This window comes from Nyctibius grandis, chromosome 4, assembly GCF_013368605.1.
Source record: "Nyctibius grandis isolate bNycGra1 chromosome 4, bNycGra1.pri, whole genome shotgun sequence".
Classification (NCBI taxonomy): domain Eukaryota; kingdom Metazoa; phylum Chordata; class Aves; order Nyctibiiformes; family Nyctibiidae; genus Nyctibius; species Nyctibius grandis.
The window spans coordinates 53,354,483-53,376,035 of NC_090661.1; the positions used below are offsets into that span (position 1 = coordinate 53,354,483).

At 43.2% G+C, this 21,553-nt stretch overlaps 1 protein-coding gene across 1 annotated transcript in view; it reads right to left on the reverse strand.

Annotated features, from left to right (window-relative positions):
* The window catches only part of KCNK10 (potassium two pore domain channel subfamily K member 10), a 73,813-nt gene that overhangs the window by 43,167 nt on the left and 9,093 nt on the right, over nucleotides 1-21,553 (reverse strand).

The window sequence follows — 21,553 nt, forward strand, 5'->3', positions numbered from 1 at the left end:
TCTGAAACTAGATTGATTTATTTCATATCAGACCTAAATCAGATTACAGTTAAAATACAGTCACTTTAGCTGCATTCTCTGAACTTATTCCCAAAGTGTCTTTGCTGATTTGCTCAGAAATTAAAGCAGAAGGATTTATAACATCTGATCAGAGTGGCACCATAAACCGATTCTATATAATTTGAACATACAACATGATTACACTTGGAGTTTGAAGTGGGCTACAACTCTTTCCCAATAGAAACCATTTTATGATACTGAATAATTTAAGAACTCAACTGTTTACTACAGTCATGTTTTCCTAGAAGCGATACATCTCTGAAGCATTGCATTGAGGATAGAGCTTCCAACTTACTTGCTAACCAATAAACTACAAAAATCTATAGTTGCTTTACACTTACAGTTAATACTTCTTTTCATATGTGACTTGAGGCTCCAGATACCAAATAGATTAGAAAGGATCCAGGATCAGGAGAAAAGCCTCTGTGGTTGATCCCCTTTGTGTGTATCCCAGTTCTGCAACACCCTGTGGCACAGCTGCTCAGTTTGAGCCATTATGGTTCCGAACACTTATCAGCCAGGATGGAGTGACATCAAACTTAAAAGGATACTTTCTCTTACCTCCACATATATTTCGCCTAAGTTCTAAGAACTTGAAGTGACAACAGGGAGAAGAGTGACAGTATTAAAAAGAAGTCACTTATTTTTGTAAGAGAGATCAATTATTTCATTCTCTAAATCTCCTGAAAGGAAAGGATTATTGTAATAGATACAGTGAGTTTCAGCAGGAAATATCAGAAAAGTATTCAGAAGAAACGTAAAATAGAGAGGTTGTGTGAAGCAGGCAGAATCTCACTTCCTCTATAGGCAAATATCTTAAACCCGAGTCACAATGTCTCCTTACTGAACTAAATAAATCTGAGTATTCACAGAAGTGGCTCAGCTGATGTAAATCAGCTTCCATGGATTCCATGGAATAACTTCCATGGATTCCATGGAATTCAATCAATTTAAGTTAGAGCCCAAAGCTACTGTGTATATTGTGAATCAACACAAAGTCTGCAAGCCCGAGGGCTGATTTTGCACACAGCAAAACAGTCTCAGGATCCAAGGCTCGTGTGGTAGGAAGAGAGCAGAATCCCTATGACAGAAACAGCACGCTACAATTTTTTGAAACAGCTATCCACCTTACCATGACTGGCATAGTCCAGTGTAGACTGGGTGAGTCTTTCAGTGGAGAGAGATGCCCGACTTTGATATCCCACATGATAAGTCAAGAGGAAGGAAGTCAAGAAGAAGGAAGTCAAGAGCTGGTAGAGTTAAAACAGCTTTTGTGAGTTTTCTTTTCCTCTCTGCTAGTATAAGTGTTGTTTCTTATTCAAATCGTATTTCTGGCAAAGTGCTAATGACAGCTTTACAGTAAATTCATGGCCCGTTTGATTCCATCTTCAAAGGAAAATATGTTGTACTGATTTAAGAACAAGATGGGAAGTTCAGGGTAGGGAATGTAAAATGTTTTTATAAATATTGTGTCACTTAAACAGCTCAATGGATTACTGTGCTCGGCTTGCTTATCTCTAAAATAAAAGATAACTCTTTTTGTAAGATCACTGGGTAAAGGCTTTCATTTTCTGCTATTAGTACACCAGTGTATGTAGAAAATGTTGATCCTAAAGAATTTTAATATGATATAAATTACTACACAGGAAGACTCTACTAAAGCAGCTAGTTGAGCAACTGATGTATAACAGAGACAGTCCTCTTACAATGCTGATGCAGAAAGCACAACTGCAGTCAACCCCAGAGATGTTTCAGGGTAGATGTTAAGCAGAAGTTAGGTATTGGAAAAACAGTGTAGATACTCCATCTAGCAGCTGTCTCACTCTTTACAACAAGAGAGTGGGGTTTGTGACTTCAGCACATAGTAAGAAGTCAGAAGTCCTGATTTCTAATTGGAACTCTGCCTCCATGAACCTGTGCTCTCAGAAAAGTGCTACCATTCACCTTTAAACCATGGTTTCACCAACTAGAAAAAGATAAAATAATGCTTACTTTTCTAACATGAGTGTCCTGTAAGAATACATGTCTGTACAATTTTTGCACAAACATATGAGCATAAAAGCTATATAAACTTCCAGAAGTTTAACAAGTAGAAGTTTTACTAAAATCAAAGGATGGTCTACAGTGGCAATTCAACAATGTGCAGAGGTATACAAACAGCAGGAAGTGGGTGGTTACTATATGCCTGAAGGAAGTAATGAAACGTGGAAGTTTCTGTCCTTGTATAACCAAAAAATCATTAAGCCATTAAAATTTTGCATTATGAGGACATGGCTAATCATTTCCACCACCTGCTTTGCTTGCTGTTCCAGCCCTCTCCCCACCCCCCATCTTCATCTCTGTCTGTTGAGGGTCTTTTAACGAGAGTTTTGTAAAGTAGAGAGCATCCATTTAACCAACACAATGAATGTTGGATTTTTACATAAAATCTGATGCTGGTTTAGAAAGTCTGACTTTTAGAGCAAAAATCCCAGTAGACAATGATTGTGTCTGCCTTTGTGTTTGCGCAGCATCTTTGAATGATGTGAGCTAATTAACAGGTGACATTTCAGCTGTGATCAAGAAATGGGAGACAAAATCCTGCCCGCAGGCTACAATTAGACATGGGGCAGAACGCTAGTATCCCTGTGGCTGTTGTTCTGGATTGAGGCATAATAATAAGCACTGCTGTCTGGGGACCATGGGATCCATACAGCCACGGATCAAGAAAACTGCTCTCAGCGCAGACATATTTTACACTGATTTGGCCCTGGTCCCTCTGCATATCCCCAAGGTGTCCAACCATGCAACTTGAGCAGTGAAAGTCATCACGAGCGAGAATTTCACCCTGCTGTTTGTAAAGCATTTTGCTGCAAACTGCCATTGAAGTGAGAACCATTACTATTACATTTACTGTTCGCGAAAGCAAAGCTTGACGTATTGTTTGTTTGGAAAATGCACAGAGTGCCTCTGAGCATATAGCTTTTCACTGCAGCAGTAACCCACTGGTTAAATCTAACATGCTTTTCCCTGAAGTGGATTCTCTAATGCAGTATTAGCACTGCTGACTTCAGCAACATCTCAGCAGTCTGCTGCAAATGCAGTCATCAGTGGCAAGACATGCAACAAAGTGCAGAAAGAGAGACAGGTAAAGGCAAAAAGGGCAACATACATTACAGCAGAAAGACTGAATGTGCTGTTAGAAAGAAGGTAGCTCTGATTGTTCCCAATTGCTCCTTTCCCAGATGGGGGTGGGAGAAGGGAGAGGTATGTTAGATTACAAAACTACATAAGGAATAAAGTCACTGTTTCATAGAATGATAGAATCATAGAATCATTTTGGTTGGAAAGGACCTTTAAGATCATCAAGTCCAACCATTAACCTAGCACTGCCAAGTCCACCACTAAACCATGTCCCTAAGCACCACATCTACTCGTCTTTTAAATACCACCAGGGATGGTGACTCCACCACTTCCCTGGGCAGCCTGTTCCGATGCTTGATTACCCTTTCCGTGAACAAATTTTTCCTGATATCCAGTCTAAACCTGCCCTGGCAAAACTTGAGGCCGTTTCCTCTCGTCTTATTGCTTGTTACCTGCGAGAAGAGACTAACACCATCCCTGCTAAAAGCTCCTTTCAGGTACTTGTAGACAACAATAAGGTCTCCCCTCAGCCTCCTTTTCTCCAGACTAAACAACCCCAGTTCCCTCAGCCACTCCTCATAAGACTTTTTCTCCAGACCCTTCACCAGCTTTGTTGCCCTTCTCTGGACTCACTCCAGCACCTCAATGACTCTCTTGTAGTGAGGAGCCCAAAAGCGAACACAGTATTTGAGGTGTGGCCTCACCAGTGCTGAGTACAGAGGGACGATCACTTCCCTGGTCCTGTTGGCCGTGCTATTTCTGATATAAGCCAGGATGCCATTGGCCTTCTTGGCCACCTGGGCACACTGCTGGCTCATATTCAGTCGGCCATCGACCAACACCCCCAGGTCCTTTTCCGCCTGGCAGCTTTCCAGCCACCCTTCCCCAAGCCTGTAGCGTTGCATGGGGTTGTTGTGCCCCAGTGCAGGACCCAACACTTGCCTTGTTGAACCTCATACAGTTGGCCTCGGCCCACCAATCCAGCCTGTCCAGATCCCTCTGCAGAGCCTTCCTACCCTCAAGCAGATCAACACTCCCGCCCAGTTTGGTGTCACCTGCCAACTTACTGTGGGTGCACTCGATCCCCTTGTCCAGATCATTGATAAAGATATTAAAGAGAACTAGCCCCAATACTGAGCCCTGGGGAACACCACTTGTGACTGGCCGCCAACTGGATTTAACTCCATTCACGACAACTCTTTGGGCCCAGCCATCCAGCCAGTTTTTTTACCCACTGAAGCATATGCCCATCCAAGCCATGAGCAGCCAGTTTCTCCAGGAGAATGCTGTGGGAGACAGCGTTAAAGGCTTTACTAAAGTCCAGGTAGACAACATTCACAGCCTTTCCCTCATCCAGTAAGCAGGTCATCTTGTCATAGAAGGAGATCAGGTTAGTCAAGCAGGACCTGTCTTTCATAAACCCATGCTGACTGGGCCTGATCGCCTGGTTGTCCTGTATGTGCCCCATGATGGCTCTCAAGATGATCTGCTCCATAATCTTCCCTGGCACCGAAGTCAGACTAGCAGGCCTGTAGTTCCCCAGATCCTCCTTCTGGCCCTTCTTGTAGATGGGCGTCACATTTGCTAATTTCCAGTCACCTGGCACCTCCCCGTTTAGCCAGGACTGCTGATAAATGACGGAAAGTGGCTTGGTGAGCACTTCCACCAGCTCTCTCAGTACCCTTGGGTGGATCCCATCCAGCCCCATAGACTCATGTGCGTCTAAGTGGCGTAGCAGGTCTAACCATTTCCCCTTGGATGATGGGAGCTTCACCCTGCTCCCCGTCCCTGTCCTCCAGCTCACGAGGCTGGGTACCTGGAAAACAAGTGGTCTTACTACTAAAGACTGAGGCAAAGAAGGCATTAAGCACCTCAGCCTTTTCCTCATCCTTTGTCACTATGTTACCTCCCGCATCAAGTAAAGGATGGAGATTCTCCTTGGCACTCCTCTTGTGGCTAATGTATTTATAGAAACATTTTTTATTGCCTTTTACAGCAGTGGCCAGATTAAGTTCTAGCTGGGCTTTGGCCCTTCTAATTTTCTCCCCACATAGCCTCACAACATCCTTGTAGTTCTCCTGAGTGGCCTGCTCCTTCTTCCAAAGCTCGTAAACTCTCCTTTTTTCCCCAAGTTCCAACCAAAGCTCTCTGTTCTGCCAGGCTGTTCTCCTTCCCCACCAGCTCGTCTTCTGGCACATGGGGACAGCCTGCTCCTGTGCCTTTAAGATTTCTTTCTTGAAGAGTGTCCAGCCTTCCTGAACCCCTTTGCCCTTCAGGACTGCCTCCCAAGGGACCCTGTCAACCAGGCTCCTAAACAGGCCAGTCTGCCCTCCGGAAGTCCAAGGTAGCAGTTCTGCTGACCCCCTTCCTTACTTCTCCAAGAATTGAAAACTCTACCATTTCATGATCACTGTGCCCAAGACAGCCTCCAACCATCACATCACCCACAAGTCCTTCCCTGTTCACAAACAACAGGTCTAGCAGGGCACCCTCCCTAGTTGGCTCACTCACCAGCTGTGTCAGGAAGTTATCATCTCCCACATACTCCAGGAACCTCCGAGACTGTTTCCTCTCTGCTTTATTGTATTTCCAGCAGACATCCGGTAAGTTAAAGTCCCCCATGAGAACAAGGGCTACTGATCAGGAGACTTCTCCCAGCTGCTTATAGAATATTTCATTTACCTTTTCATCCTGGCTGGGTGGTCTATAGAAGGCTCCCACCATGATGTCTGCCTTGTTGGCTTTCCCCAAAAAAGGTTTATGATACTTACCCATAAACATTCAACCCTATCGTCACCATCCTCAAGCTCTAGACAGTTAAAACACTCCCTAACATACAGGGCCACCCTACCGCCTCTCCTACCTTGCCTATCCCTTCTGAAAAGCAACCATCTATTGTAGCACTCCAGTTGTGTGAGTCATCCCACCATGTTTCTGTGACAGCAACTATGTCATAGTTTTCCTGCTGCACAAGGGCTTCCAGCTCCTCCTGTTTGTTGCCCATGCTGTGTGCATTGGTGTAGATGCACTTCAGCTGGGCTATTGATCCTGCCACCTTTGTGGGGGGAGAAGCCCTAATTCCTGCATGACCATTCTCAGGCACTTGCACGGTTCCTAACCCATCACTAACACTTGCATCCCTATTGCTGCATGGCTTTCCATCCCCTGCCTCCACTGAACTGGCAGACCGAAGGACCTTGCTATCACACCGTCCCTCAAACACTGGTGTGCCGCCCCCAGGCTTGTCTCTAGCAAGCCTGGTTTTATCCCCTTCCCCCTTCCATACTAGTTTAAAGCTCTTTCAATGAGCCCTGCTATACTCCTCCGCATAGATCCTTTTTCCGCTTTGAGACAGGTGCACCCCATCTGCATCCAGCAGGCCTGGTGTCATGTAGATGGACCCATGATCAAAGAACCCAAAATCGTGCCGGTAACACCAGTCCCAGAGCCAGGCATTGATCTCCTGGCTCTTCCTGTTTCTTCCTTCATCATACACTGCAACTGGAGGGATAGAGGAGAACACTACTTGTGCCCCTGACCCCTTAACCAGTCGACCCAAGGCCCTGAAGTCTCCCTTAATTGCCTTCTGACTTCTCATAGCTACTTCCTCGCTGCCAACCTGAAATATCAATAACGGATAACAGTCTGAGGGCCTCACCAGGGTGGGAAGCTTCCTCTTCACATCTTTAACCCGGGCCCCAGGGAGGCAGCAGACTTCGGTCTGCATATTGGGCCTTCTGTTCCCTTCAGGATGGAGTCTCCCAAGACAATGACCCGTCTTTTTTTCTTTGTGGATGCTGTTTTGACGCAGGCCTTAGGTCGACTTAACCTTGGCAACACCTCCAAGCTAGTTGAACCATCCTCCTCGTTACTGTCCTGGTCCCCTTGCAGAGCCTCACACCTATTACTCAGGGGCACCAGGGATGGTGGGGCAGTCATGGAGGTGACGCGCCTGCTGTACCTGCTGCGGCAGGCAGGAACTTGCTGCCATTACCCCTTATCCCTTAAGTCCCTCTGTCCAGACATGTGGAGAGAGGACCGGGAATCCGCACTGTCATGTATCCTGTCTGCCTATCGGGACTGTCCCAGGGAAGATAGGGTGCAATTCCCATAGTGTGTGTCTCTCTCTCTCTCTCTCTCTCTCTCTCTCACTCCCTGATCATCCTACTCATCTCCTCTCGTAGCTCGTGCACCTCCCACCGGTGTACTCACTGCTGCCGTCCGGTGCTGGCATGAGAGCAGGGCAGGCACCGCAGCCTGACACCTGGGTGGCAGCGTGTTCCCCCCGGAGCTCTGTCTGGGGAGCTGCATCGGTTGTGGCAGGTGCAGACCTTAGAGAGGCCGTGGCTCTCTGCCAGGCGGAAACCATTGCTCCCTGGTAGAGTTGGCAGATCTTTAGCAGATCTTTAGCAGATCTTTAGCACCCTTCCTGCACGCCCTTCCATGCAAACTGCCGCGCAAACTGCCGCACCACTCCCTGTTTGCCCGCCCTCTTTGCGGCGCTCCTATTATAGGGTAATGCTAGTGAAATAGAGTAAAAGTTCATATATGAGTTCTCTCTGTTGATGGGGAGAGAGATGTCAGTAATACATACCAGAGGGAATTACGTCTAACCATTGCTTTGCCATCCCTGGCAGCAGTTTTGGAGAAAATGTCACATAAAAAGGCTTCTGAAATTTTTGTATCATTTGTCACATATCCCCAGCTAGTGCTCAAAATTATGATTCTTGGTAAGTTTCCAAAAAAATCTACATAATTCTGCTTCATCAGTTATAATTGAAACATACTAATTAATAGCTCTTGGAATACCCCAACTGCTTAATTGATTTGGAACGCAGTTGTTATGAGAAAACAAAAAAACACCATGGTTTTATAATGTGGCTTTTGTTCTTCTTCATTAGAAAACTATAATTTAGACAAAAATAAAAAATCTTAAACAGTCTAAATTGGAACGTGGTAGAAATTAAGTAATCAGTGTGGTATGAGTTAAGGTCTCTCTTTCTGTAGAAAGAGCTTACCAACTATGAGAGTCTTCACAGAGTGGTGATACTGGTGCACTGGAGATCAGAAGAACTAAGCGGAACTTAAGCCTCTTCTCTGTTCCTGGAGAGCCGCTTTAGCATCAAACAAGAAACTTAGCTATGCAGTAAGTCATCAGAATGAATCTTGCCTTCCACTGAAGGACACTGTCACTCCCATTTGATAGCACTTTCTTCCAAAGGACAAATCTTGTGGGAATCTTCTCCAGTTTCTACTGTCCATACTACCAGAGTGTCACTGCTTCTATTTAGTTACGTAGCAAGTGCCTGACTGAAATCAAGTACCTGGCTATCTGGTCTCCATGACAATGTATTATTTGGTTTAGGTGGCAAAGTGTTGGTAGAAGGGTGGCTACAGTGGTGCTCTCTGTGGGAGAAGGCCAGGGGCTGCCCCATGCCGGACACAGCCAGGTCCTGCTGACTCCAACAGACCCATCGCAGGACACAGCGGAGCCTATCAGTGAAGCTGGCAGCACCTCTGTGAAAGCATAGTTAAAAAAGGGAAAAATGTTGTGCAGGCAGTGAGGAATGAGGGCAAAAAGTGTGAGAAACAATCCTGAAGACACCAAGGTCAGTGAAGGAGAAAGAAGTGCTCCAGGAGCTGTAGGAGATATTCTCCTGCAGCCTGTGCAAGTTTTGGAAGAGACCACAGTGGAGCAGGTGTTTCCCTGCAGCCCATGGAAGGGATCACACCAAAGCAGATATCCACATTGCAGCATGTGGAGGACCCTGGACCAAAGCAGGCTTATATTTCCTAAAGGACTGCAGACCATGGGAAGGACCCATGCTGGAGCAAGGGAAAAGTGTGAGGAGGAAGATGCAGCCTAGAGGAACTGTTATGAACTCACCACAATCCCCCATTCCCTATCCCCCCTGTACCATGTGGGGTGGGGAAGAGGAAGAGGAGTCAGGAATGAAGGAGTGAAGTTGGGCCTAGGAAAAAAAATAAAGGAGGGGAGAAGGCATTTTAACCTCTGTCTTTGTTTCTCACCATCCAAATCTATTTTAAAAGGCAACAAATTAAATTAATTTTCCCCAAGTTGAGCCTGGTTTGCCCATGATGGTAATTACTAAGTGATCTCCCTGTCTTTATCTGGACCCTCAAACTTTACCGTCTTATTTTCTCCCCCTCTCCTGTTGAAGAGGAGGAGTGAGAGAGTGGCTGGGTGGACATCTGGCAGCCAGCCAAGGTCAACCCACCAGAGACAGTTTGCACAGGGGCAATAAAGATGAGGCCACAACTCAGACTGTATTGTTCAGCACTGATTTCCCTCTGAGTCTCACCAGTCACAGAGTGCATATGGATTTTGGTGAAAAAGTCATCAGTCCATTACAATCATGCCCTAAGAATATCAATGTATAGATCAGGACTTAAACTACAGTGATGAACACGAGTTAGCTACAGAGAGAGCAAGCAGCCTTCCAACATTAATGCCTTTTTTCACTCTCTACTGGAGTTGGGTCAATATGGAACAAAAACATCCATTTGTCTTGTTGAGTGGATTTGCCTTTTTCACTTTTTATCATCTTTCATTCTCATTTTTCCTTCACACACATAAGCATTTTATTTCACTCATTTTCTATACACATTTAAGAAAATGGATGTTAGTAACATACATTTTCACATAAAGCTAAATGTCAAATTCATTAAATATTTCATTCTGGCAGGAAGTGCATACACTTAACAAATGAAGGAAAAGCAGCAATACAATGTGATATCTCTGACCGACAATTTTTAAAAATATAAGAAAATCATGATCTGCTTGTAGATGTTAAATAGTTAGAAATTGGGTGCTGGGTAAACTTGACTGGTTGGATTACTTATTAATCTAGTTGTGATTAGTTCAACAAGTCTGTAAAAGATGAAAAAGTCTATGCAATTACCATTCCTCTGAGCTATGCCATGTCCCTTTTCTTTGTTTTCAATGGATTTTGTGAGGCTGTTGAAAGGCTCTCTGGTATTCTGTCATTTCACTTTAGCAATTCTGAACCTAGTCTCCCTAAAGAGATAGAAAAGAAGTATGTACAAGCTAATTTAATTTTAGTCAAGGAAGTATAGTAAGAAAGAGAGGAGGGTCTGAATACCATTTTTATACTTATTGCATGTCTGAAAGATGCTGCCATTTCTAATTGTAAATTCTTTAAAGCACAGAAGAATGGCAGTTCAAGCATCCATCTCACAAGGAGCTTTCAAAGCCAGGAAAGAGAAAACTCAGAATGGCTCCTTAGGAAAACAAAAAGTCACAGAATCACAGAATCACAGAATCACAGAATCACAGAATCAACCAGGTTGGAAGAGACCTCAGGGATCATCGAGTCCAACCGTTGCCCTGACACCACCATGTCAACTAGACCATGGCACTAAGTGCCATGTCCAGTCTTTTCTTAAACACATCCAGAGATGGTGACTCCACCACCTCCCTGGGCAGCCCATTCCAATGTCTAATAACCCTTTCTGAAAAGAAATTCTTCCTAATGTCCAACCTGAACCTCCCCTGGCGAAGCTTGAGGCTGTGTCCTCTTGTCCTATCACTAGTTGCCCGGGAGAAGAGGCCAACTCCCACTTCACTACAACCTCCCTTCAGGTAGCTGTAGACTGCAATAAGGTCACCTCTGAGCCTCCTCTTCTCCAGGCTAAACAACCCCAGCTCCCTCAGCCGTTCCTCGTAGGTCAGACCCTCCAGACCCTTCACCAGCTTGGTCGCCCTCCTCTGGACTCGCTCCAACACCTCAACATCTTTCTTGAAGTGCAGGGCCCAGAACTGGACACAGTATTCAAGGTGCGGCCTCAGCAGTGCTGAGTAGAGAGGGACGATCACTTCCCTAGACCGGCTGGCTACACTATTCCTAATAGAGGCCAGGATGCCATTGGCCTTCTTGGCCACGAAGTCTGCAGGACTAAAATCTCAGTGCCTTTAACCATATAAAAAACAGAAAATCTCACTATGCAAACAAATCCAGTCTTAAATCAGTTTTTGTATATGTCCTTACTAATAGTTACATATTATAATTATTTATTTCACAGCGAATAAACTCTTCAGAACAGGGGCCCTAACATCAACAGTGTTTAGAACAGGCATGTCACTGCCTTGAATATATTACAATAGCAATAATTACCATATATCACTGTCTTTCAAATCATTCTGGAAAAACCTGATGCTGGAGAACAATAATTTTCCTTAATCTTTCATGTGAGGAACTCAAAAGTATTTTTAGGCTTCTTCTTGAAGACTAATCCTCATTAAGATCTGCACAGAAACCACGTTCGAGACAAGAAAAGCTGAGTAGCTTTGTTAGCATAGTGCTGACCTTCTGGTGATAGGCCTAGCCACTTAGCAGGACATATTTGGTTCAAAACAGTGCTGTACCAGGTAGGTTCAAGTTCACAGTTTCCTCGGGCTGGCCTAGTTCAGACAGCAGTGTTCAACTCTCCTGGGTACAACTGTGTAGGTATAGCCTAAACAAAAAAGAAATTGCTTAACCAAGATCACACAACAAACGATAAGTCTGGAGTAGAAATCCACTCTCCTGCTCCCAGACTTGTGTGTTTTAAGACCTACCCAAAAAGAGCCACTCCTATTTTGGACATCTGTACTTCATTTCTTTAACTTTATGTCCATTTTTGGCTTCTGCACAACCTTTCATATGACTGCATATAGTTAGCAACCAGTGAAGATGAAGATATGTTTTTCTTTCTTTAGGCTAATAGAAAAGAGAAGCAAACTCTGAATGGCACAGACAAGCCTGCTCTATTCAATATCTTTCTCCGCTACACTTATCACCCAAATATTGAATGGTGACTAAATACTGACGTGCTTCATTATAACTGATTGCTAAGAGTACAGCAATATAGAAGGAGGGAATAAGCTAGCAAACTGCAGGAGGCAAACACTGGATCTGTATTTAAAGAATATTGGAAATATCAATCTTTTCCTTCAATCAGTTTTGACTGATCTCTTATCTTGGTTTGAACCACAGTAAATGTAACTCTACCACATATTCAAATGTCATTTGTCCGTTACACAAAATTATTATCAACACAGTCATCTTTTCAACATCCCACTTCGATTTTCATTGCAACTTTCCAAAGTTTTATCTTAATATAAATGAAAATGCTGTTCAGACTAAGTGTAAAAATGTGAACTGTAGTGTCACAAATGAAAATAAGACACTGACTAACTGAAGACTGTCATGAATTCTTCCCTAGATCCCTTAAGAATAGGGCAAGAAATAACTGATCAATCTGTACCAAGGAAGTAGGGGATTATATACTAGGAAAAAGTCTAGCCACAAGGATAGCTAAGCATGGGAACAGCCATTGAGATATTGAAATCTCCTTAATTGGAAGTATCTAAGAACAGGACATCAAATCATCTGCCAGAAATCATTTAGGTCAGTGTTTTCAATCTGTGCCTCGCATACTCCTATGGACCCAAGAAGAAAAGCTGTCACTGAAGGGTAACAAAGAAAAACAGCCTAATGTTGTATGCTTGTATTCATCATCTAGGATCTGTAAACAAACTGGTGAAATGTTAAGGGTATTTAAAAAAAACCCAAACCATTCATCTTGATATTCTAGTCCTGACTCACAGCAGGAAAATGCTCTTGAAATCCTTTCCCTCCCCTTCTGTGTAAGACAGTCAAACACATCTCAACATTCCTCTTTGCATCAGTTGTGCCAAGTCTGTAATAATCTTTCACGATTATCGAAATGTCTCAAAGCATTTCACAAATAATAGATAAACCCCTGTGACACTGAGAAAAAACAATGCTCTATGTGTTCACAGTTTGTCTCATAAACACTGCCACAGAGATGTTAGCAAATTAATTAAATTCAAGAGTAAGTTCAAAAGTTGATTCAAACAAGGTCTTTGTCATACGTGCATCAAGCAGGTACAATGATTTGTCATCAATGCATCAGCAAATCTTCAAGTTCTTTCAGGGCACATGCTCTTTTCCACTATACATGACAAAATGCTGGTCTGCCTATTACAAGATTAATAGACAGACATAAATCAGGCTCCTTTCTTTTGTTGGTTATAAAGGAAAAAATATGATACCCATGTGTAAGCTGCTCTTGCTGATTATTTACAAGAACTTCCAGATTCTGACACAGCCTCTCTGCTATCAGAACCCCAGTCAGAGCCTGCCCAGGAACCTAAACTGGACTGCCCAAGAGTTACTCTCTTGCAAACACAGCCTTAGAGCTCCTTCCTACTCAGGCTATGCAAATGGCAGGGAAGCAACAGGAAGCCTAAGGCTGGCTTGTGCAGGTATCAGCCAGAACTTATCCACTGACATTAAAAAAATCTCTGCAAAAGTCACGGTCATGGGATGCTGGGATACTTTCCCCTCCCTCCTCCCTCTCCCAGGCACTGCACTTTTCTAAGGCATGCGTGACAGCTCACTGGTCAAAAGAATGGATGTGCTAAGGCAGGACATGAACTCCAGGAATAGCTGAAACCATCTTTTTTTTTTTCTTTCTGGTTTGGCTTCAGGACAGCAGTCCTCGGGGGGTTCCTAGCTAACGCTTATTGGCATTAACATGAAGATGCACTGCTACTGACACCATTTGTAGCACTACTTACAGAGCTGCCAAGTCCAGACGAATACTTGAGGGAGATTTGTCTTGTGCTGGAGTCAGATTCTACACTGCTGGAGGGCAGTTCGAATTTTGTTTCCCTTACTTTGCTTTCTCTCTCTCCTGACCTCTCTTCCACCCTTCCCTCCTCCAAATCCATCCATCTGCTCTTGTCCCTCACTTCTCTCCAAACGTGCTGGCAGTGTGGGAGGCAACATACCCGTAAACTCTCTGCTCAATTCCTCTTCCGGGCACTCGTTACTCAGCTACCCTCCCCATTGTCTCTAACGCTTAAGCCCAGAGCAAGGAGCCAAGCACGTGCTCGCATGTGACGGGACTCATCAATGAACTTCAGGTATTGGAAAACAGAAAATAGAGCAGAAGAACATTACAGTGAGGAGCAGGAAGAGTTGAGGGGAGAATAGAAGTGACTGACAGGGGCAAGTCCCAAATAAGGAGCCCTCCTGCTTCAAGGCTGGTGACTGTGTTTGTTCCAACACACCCCCTGGCAGCAGTGTTATCATCAGGTTTATGAAGCTATTTATAGAGAAACTGAATACAGAGAAACTCAAGAAAAATTCTCACTTTTCCCTTTCTGAAATAAAACTAAAACAAATAGATCACTGCTAAAACCTGTTTCCCCAGCATTAGATCACTATTTCTTGCTCTTGCTAAAACTGGGAGTTCTAGTTCATGCAGGTCTCTGCTCTGGCAAGAGCCAAATAGGAAGCAAGTGCTTTTGGCTCAAGATCTTGGGGTAGAGAGATGACTTTGTGAAAAAGAGTTCCTGTCAGAAGAGATGACCATACCACCGTTTTTCCTTATTAGGTATTATATAGAAAAACTGCATTCTTGTCAGTATGTCACGAGCCTCAAGTACAAGCACGAAGAAATAAATAGCTGCTCTCTGGTTCTCTGCAGACTTTACCCTTCGATGAACAACAGATTGAAGCAGTGATGCTGCTGCTTATCCATAATCTTCTTTTTAAAGACTAATAAAAATTGCCATTGCACCATGACATGCCATTGGATGAAACAAGTTGATGACTTTTCCACACCAGGAAGTGTCCCAGGATTCCAGTAACATTTAGGAAGAGTCTGTATCTCCCACCACAGGAGTTCAAGGTGTTCTGCTTCAAAGTGCTCATAGAATGATGCAGGGTCAGGGTTTTAGCTGGTGTCCTTCTGCTAGCACAGCTGGACTGGGATCTTCCAAATATCCTATCACAAGGATTCACAAAAGAAATTCAGCCAATGGTCTCATGGCCAGACCAACCAAGGAAGGAAACCTAAGGCTTGCAACGTAGCATAACAAGGCCTGTGTACAAAGGCAAGAACATTCTTATCGACAGACACCTAGTGGTAAGACAAAGAAGTAGAGGAGAGGAATAACAAAGCAAAGATTCATGCTGGCCTTCCTAGCAGGAAGCTATCTAATCTACATTTGAAATGTGGTTGATCCTGGCTCTCTGCCAGGGCTACAGCATATCAGTGAAGTAAAGGAATCTCTTGATCACCTCAGTCACTCGAAGGGGACTTTAGCAGCACCACTGACTATAGTATAGACTGGAACTGTGAGACGCCAATACATCGCTCAGCTGGGGCAGTACAATATCTCCTGCAGGACTCTCTTAGCCAAGGAAAAGATCCTTCACATATGAGCAAGGCCAGAAAAACAGGTTCAATATAACCTCTAACCCCAGAATAAGAATAGTGTCAGCATTAATTGTTTCCCTTCAAAGATTTCTTTCTTGGGGCATCCTTACGGATGTATCTGCACATTACTGACCACGCCTAAAGAGCTCATACTGATGCTCCTCTGTAAAAACAAGAAGTAAGAATTTCTGCATCAGTCTAGTGGTGTCTTTTGCAATCTGGCTAATGATTGGAATCTACAGCAAAATACTTTGAATTCAAGCAAATCTCATTAACGATCCCCCACTTCAATTAAGTGATAATTTCTCAAATTTTCTGGGCAACAGCAATACAAGTGGATCTTTCATCATGTGGTAATGGTCAGAAATCTTGTAAGAAGCACATCTATTGGGCTATTTTTCAGTTCACTATCAAATATACTATTTGCATATCCTGAGGATCCAGTCCATTTAGCCATCTGCAGTTTCTATAACAGTCTTAGTTAAAGTGAACGAAGGCTTTTAGATAGTTTGTAAACCTATTCTGGGGCCGAACAAAGAATACATATAATAGAAGATAGCTATTACAAAATTACTCTGTGCAGAAAAGATCTTTCACAAGGAAGAGAAAGTTGCTGTTTGAAATGCACTTGTTCAGCACAACCATTTTTATTTTCTCTTATTCTAAATTATTTATAGCATACACATTTTTCTTTTACACTTCCAGTGTGTAAGTTGCACCAGTAAAGCTGCCACAGTCAGAAAGATTTACGTGTCCAGTCTGCATGTAAGACAATTACTAGAAAGTGACTGTGAATCAAAGAGAGCTCAGGTAAGCAAAAGGAAGTAGGTTAAAGAGACTTCAGACCCATTATGCTGCTCACAGCAGTATATAATAAACAGAATAGATTAACAGTGTCACTGGGAGGCTGGTCGGGCTCACAGAGCTCCAGGTCAATGCCAGGCTGATTCTGGCTGCACAAAGTTGGCTTGGAGTTTGCTATATAGTAAAAAATTTAGGGTATCTTAGATGATAAGGAGTCTGCTACAACAACTGAATTACACAAGACTTTTCTGATCTCATGCTCAGGTTCTATTCAGATAATACTGTAGAAATACAGTTGTAATTTGAACTATGATAAAACTTTATAGCTACACAAGGATGGCATCTGCTGATATGGTATGGTTTCTAACATCTCACAGTACTTCACAGTGTTGCCATACTGCATCACTGACATGCAGCTACATGCATTTACAGATCAGACTTAAGAAAGAGACAGCTGTGGCCCCCTAATCAGTTTTGCCCACAATTAAGCTTCACCTAAGCAAAAGTATGCCTGCACAGTGTATAGCAAGTGGACATGAACTCATTCTCCTGCACTCAGCTGGTGAAAACAAATACAATCACTGCTGATAATGCCAAGCTCAAAGCAGTATTTTATAACTTTCAGCAGAGCAGCACTAACCATGACAGTGTAACTTCTTGTAACCTCAAAGCATGTGCAAATTGAGAATTAACCCACCAGGAAAAAGTGGTGTATACCTGCCCTAAATCCTCCTAGTGAGAAGCTACCCAAAGTCATTTGAGCTGAACTTCAGAATATGAGCAGGAACAACCCTTGTCTTGTTTCTTTCCTTTGCTGTAACTTGGAATACATCCCATTAGAGTCAATACAGATGTGGTCAAATTGGTCAATGCAGCCTGGAGAGTGATTCTGCTGCCCCTAAATCAGACATCTACTGAAAGTTCTCCAGGCTATATGAACCATACTTGACTATATCTCCCTTAACCATAGCAGGTCCTTAGAAACCTATAATACCTCTGCATTTCAGATACCTGCCTATATTTAGGTGTTTTATTCTCCAAATAAGTCACACTCAAATGGCGTAATTCAGTTGCCCATCCATAATATATAGTACCAAGTGAGAGGTCCTAGGACATCCTAATTGGCCTTAAGCTGTTGCTCCAGAAGGGCAGAGGTGTCCCTTAAGTCCATTATCACGTATACTAGGCCTATGCAAATGTCTCAGCTGCCTTACAGTCCCTTAAATGGCAGCAGATGCCTATTTTTGGGAAACTGAATCAACAAATAATGTCTGCTAGCAATGAGAAACTCAGGTCGCAAGGTTGTATGTCAGTATATCACTGTAACCCAGTAATGAACTCTGCTTCTCATGAATGCAAATTAGTATGGTGGCTGTAGCATCATGAAGAGGTGGCTCTGGTGTTGTTTCTGTAGCTGTCATGATTGCTGCTATCCAAGGCCTCTCTGCACAACCCTTTCTTGTGCAATCCAAACTTAGCAGTCTTAACATTTAAGTAATCAGTGGTAGACCTGAGTTAACTTAGAGGAATGTCTTTGCGATGTGTGAACTGCTTCCTTCATTTCAGCTGGGAGTTTCTGCAGTACCATTGCTTTTGTAATCCTTTCATCATTGCAGTCTTTCACACACAGTAGCTAGTGACTGTCTTTTGTTTCTCTAAAATGAAAAGCTGAAATTTGAGAGGATAAAAGCCCTGGACAAGCTGTCAGTATGTATTTGCTGTTTTCAAACCATGCCAGTACTGTTATATTACAGTATCGAGTAAGATATCCAAGCACCCTTTAACAGCATATCACTGAATCTTTAGAATCTCAGTGGCACAAGTTTAAGGTGACAAAATCCAAAATCCTCATGCAGTAATGTCAGTAACGTGCTGTTTTTCTTCCTAGGGAAGAAAAGATTAGTCAGTCCTGCTGAGATATGAACATATGGCTCTAGCAAATGTAGGTACTCAAAGCTTGATGCTTAAAGCACTGTGATGATCCTGTAGGATAGTGATACCAAAATAACTTGTATTGCTTTGTAAGATGTTTTTTAGGGTGTTAACTTTTGTTATCCCCTACTGTTTAAACAGTCGAATGTCTTCAGCAAACAACAGTTACACAGTCATGCATAATCTATGGGTTATCAGAAAGACAGAGAACTGACGCAATTTAAAGACCTATTGAATGCATCTCTTTGGGGGCAGTATTGAGGAACAAACAGAAGAAACATAAGCATGTTTCTCCAATGAAGGACTAGCCAAATAAACAGATAATCATCTATTAAAGATACTTACTTCATGAGATGAAGACATTTTGCAATACGTCCATAAGATGATTCATACTGTGCTTTAGTTTTGCTCACAGAGGAGGAATCTGATACATACTTGAGGAACCAATGGATAAATAAAGACACTTAATTTTTTTTTAAATATGCCCTAAGTTACATGCTTACATCTAAAAGGTAGAAAGAACATCATGTGCTTGAAAACAGTGAATTCTAGTTGGAGGCTGCCAAACCAAGGGCTTCACTAAGGGCAAATCACGCCTGACAAATTTGGTGGCCTTCTACAACGGTGTTACAGCGCTGGTGGATAGGGGAGGAGCAACTGATGTAATCTACCTGGACTTGTGCAAAGCATTTGATACTGTCCCACATGACGTCCTTGTCTCTAAATTGGAGAGACATGGACTTGATGGATGGACCACTCAGTGGATAAAGAATTGGCTGGATAGTCGCACTCAAAGAGTTGTGGTCAATGACTCGATGTCCAAGTTGATACCGGTGATGAGTGGTGTTCGTCAAGGGACAGTATTGAGACCAGTCCTGTTTAACATCTTTGTCAGCGACATGGACAGTGAGATTGAGTGCACCCTCAGCAAGTTTGCCGACGACACCAAGCTGTGTGGTGCGGTTGACATGCTAGAGGGAAGGGATGCCATCCAGAGGGACCTTGACAGGCTTGAGAGCTGGGCCTGTGCTAACTGCATGAAGCTCAACAAGGCCCAGTGCAAGGTCCTGCACGTGTGTCGGAGCAATCCCAAGCACAAATACAGGCTGGGCAGAGAATGGATTGAGAGCAGCCCTGAGGAGAAGGACTTGGGGGTGATGGTTGACGAGAAGCTCAACATGAGCTGGCAATGTGTGCTTGCGGTCCAGAAGGCCAACCGCATCCTGGGCTGCATCAAAAGCAGCGTGGCCAGCAGGTCGAGGGAGGTGATACTGCCCCTTTACTCTGCTCTCATGAGACCCCACCTGGAGTACTGCATCCAGCTCTGGGGCCCCCAACATAAGAAGGACATGGAGCTGTTGGAATGAGTCCAGAGGAAGTCCACGAAGATGATCAGAGGGCTGGAGCACCTCTCCTATGAAGACAGGCTGAGAGAGTTGGGGCTGTTCAGCCTGGAGAAGAGAAGGCTCCAGAGGGACCTTATAGCAGTCTTACAGTACCTGAAGGGGGCCTACAGGAAAGCGGGAGAGGGGTTTTTACAAGGGCGTGTAGTGACAGGACGAGGGGGACCAGTTTTAAACTGAAAGAGGGTAGATTTAGATTAGATATTAGGAAGAAATTCTTTATTGTGAGGGTGGTGAGACACTGGAACAGGTTTCCCAGAGAAGTTGTGGCTGCCCCCTCCCTGGCAGTGTTCACGGCCAGATTGGATGAGGCTTTGAGCAACCTGGTCTAGTGGAAAGGTATCCCTGCCCGTGGCAGGGGTATTGGAACTAGATGATCTTTAAGGTCGCTTCCAACCCAAATCATTCTATGATTCTATGAAACTTGTCTTCATGTCCACCTGTTTTTTTTTCCAGAGCATTTTTAGCCTTACCACAGGTACACTCTTTTCATTCTTCATTTTCTGCACCTTTGGCAGCAGATCTGAGCCTGTCACACTTTGGGTCCATTTTTTGTAATCTACATTACCTGAAGCAGCTTTCCTTTGTCTCTCCTTGGTAGGTCTTTATTTCTTTCCAAATGTCCTCTAAAATTTCAAATAGTAAACTCAAACAAAATGCTAGACCTGACTATGTCTGGACTTTTTAAAAAAAATGAACCCACACCCAGACTTTGCAGGTAATCACTACCCTTATTCAGGAATCCAGATCCTAAATGCAACAAGTTTCAATCCATTTCATCCCCCTTGTCACAACTCCAGCTTTCAGCAGGATGTTCCCCATCCATTTTAAAAACAGAAGAATAAAACGAAGCCAGGCTTGTGTATTCTCTCCCAACTTTTTTTTCCCTCTATACAAGTTTTGATAACAGATTCTGACACCTTACTGGCTTTCATTTCCACTTCCAACACCAAGATATACTGAAATTTCCACTCTTACCTCAAAATCCTACCAGTGATCCCCTACGCTTGTATTTGGGACATCTGAATAACACATAATAATACATGCATTTGGGACTCCTTGCCAATAATAAGATTTGTAATAGCATAAGAATTGTATCAGCAGTTAAAGAAAAAGATGAAATCTGAATTCTTGGTCTCAGCATTCTCAGACCAAGGAAATATCCCCTAAATTCTGTGGTTCATTAATATGGTAAGAGATTCATAGTTCACTTCTGAAATATTGTTTTGTTTAAATAATCTCAGTTAATGTTTGATTGTAACTGTGAAAAGCAGCCCAGAAAGCATGTTGGGAGAATGACAATGGTCCATGGACTAAAAAGGATTGGTACTACCACCCTGAAGTACAAGGGTACATGATATGTGCTGTTCTCACTTGTTGTTTTATCTCATTGGGATAACCAGTGAGAACTGCATGGCTCATTATTTATGAAAGTCAGCGGGTTCATCTTAGAGCACATATTCCATTGTAGTTAAAATGTTTTTCATATACATGCTTTACAGACAAACAATAACAATGTCTCAGGAACTAGAATATAAGCAGCCTCTGTCTGACAATGGCCAGATCCCAGGATATTTTCAATTTCTTACAGAAAACAAAAACCAGAGATATTCCGATTAAAAAGGTATTAAAAACGTAGTATTTAGCCTTTTGCTGAATGACACTTCTTTTACATAAAAACTCTGTAAAAAACAGACAGCTGTTCAGCATTTGTATTCTCTACTTTGACTTTTGCTATTACACTGAGATTACTACAAAATAAAGGTTAGGCATTCCCATCACACTGAATTTGGTAATACTCTACCTGTTGAATACTAGTGTGTGTGTTACACCTTTCTTATCTTGACCTCCTCATTGTTGCCTCCCTGTTTCACTCCAGGTACTTACCCTATTTACAACACAACATCTAGGGCCCCTGTTCTCCCAGTGGTTCGAAGCACTCCTTCACTTTTAAC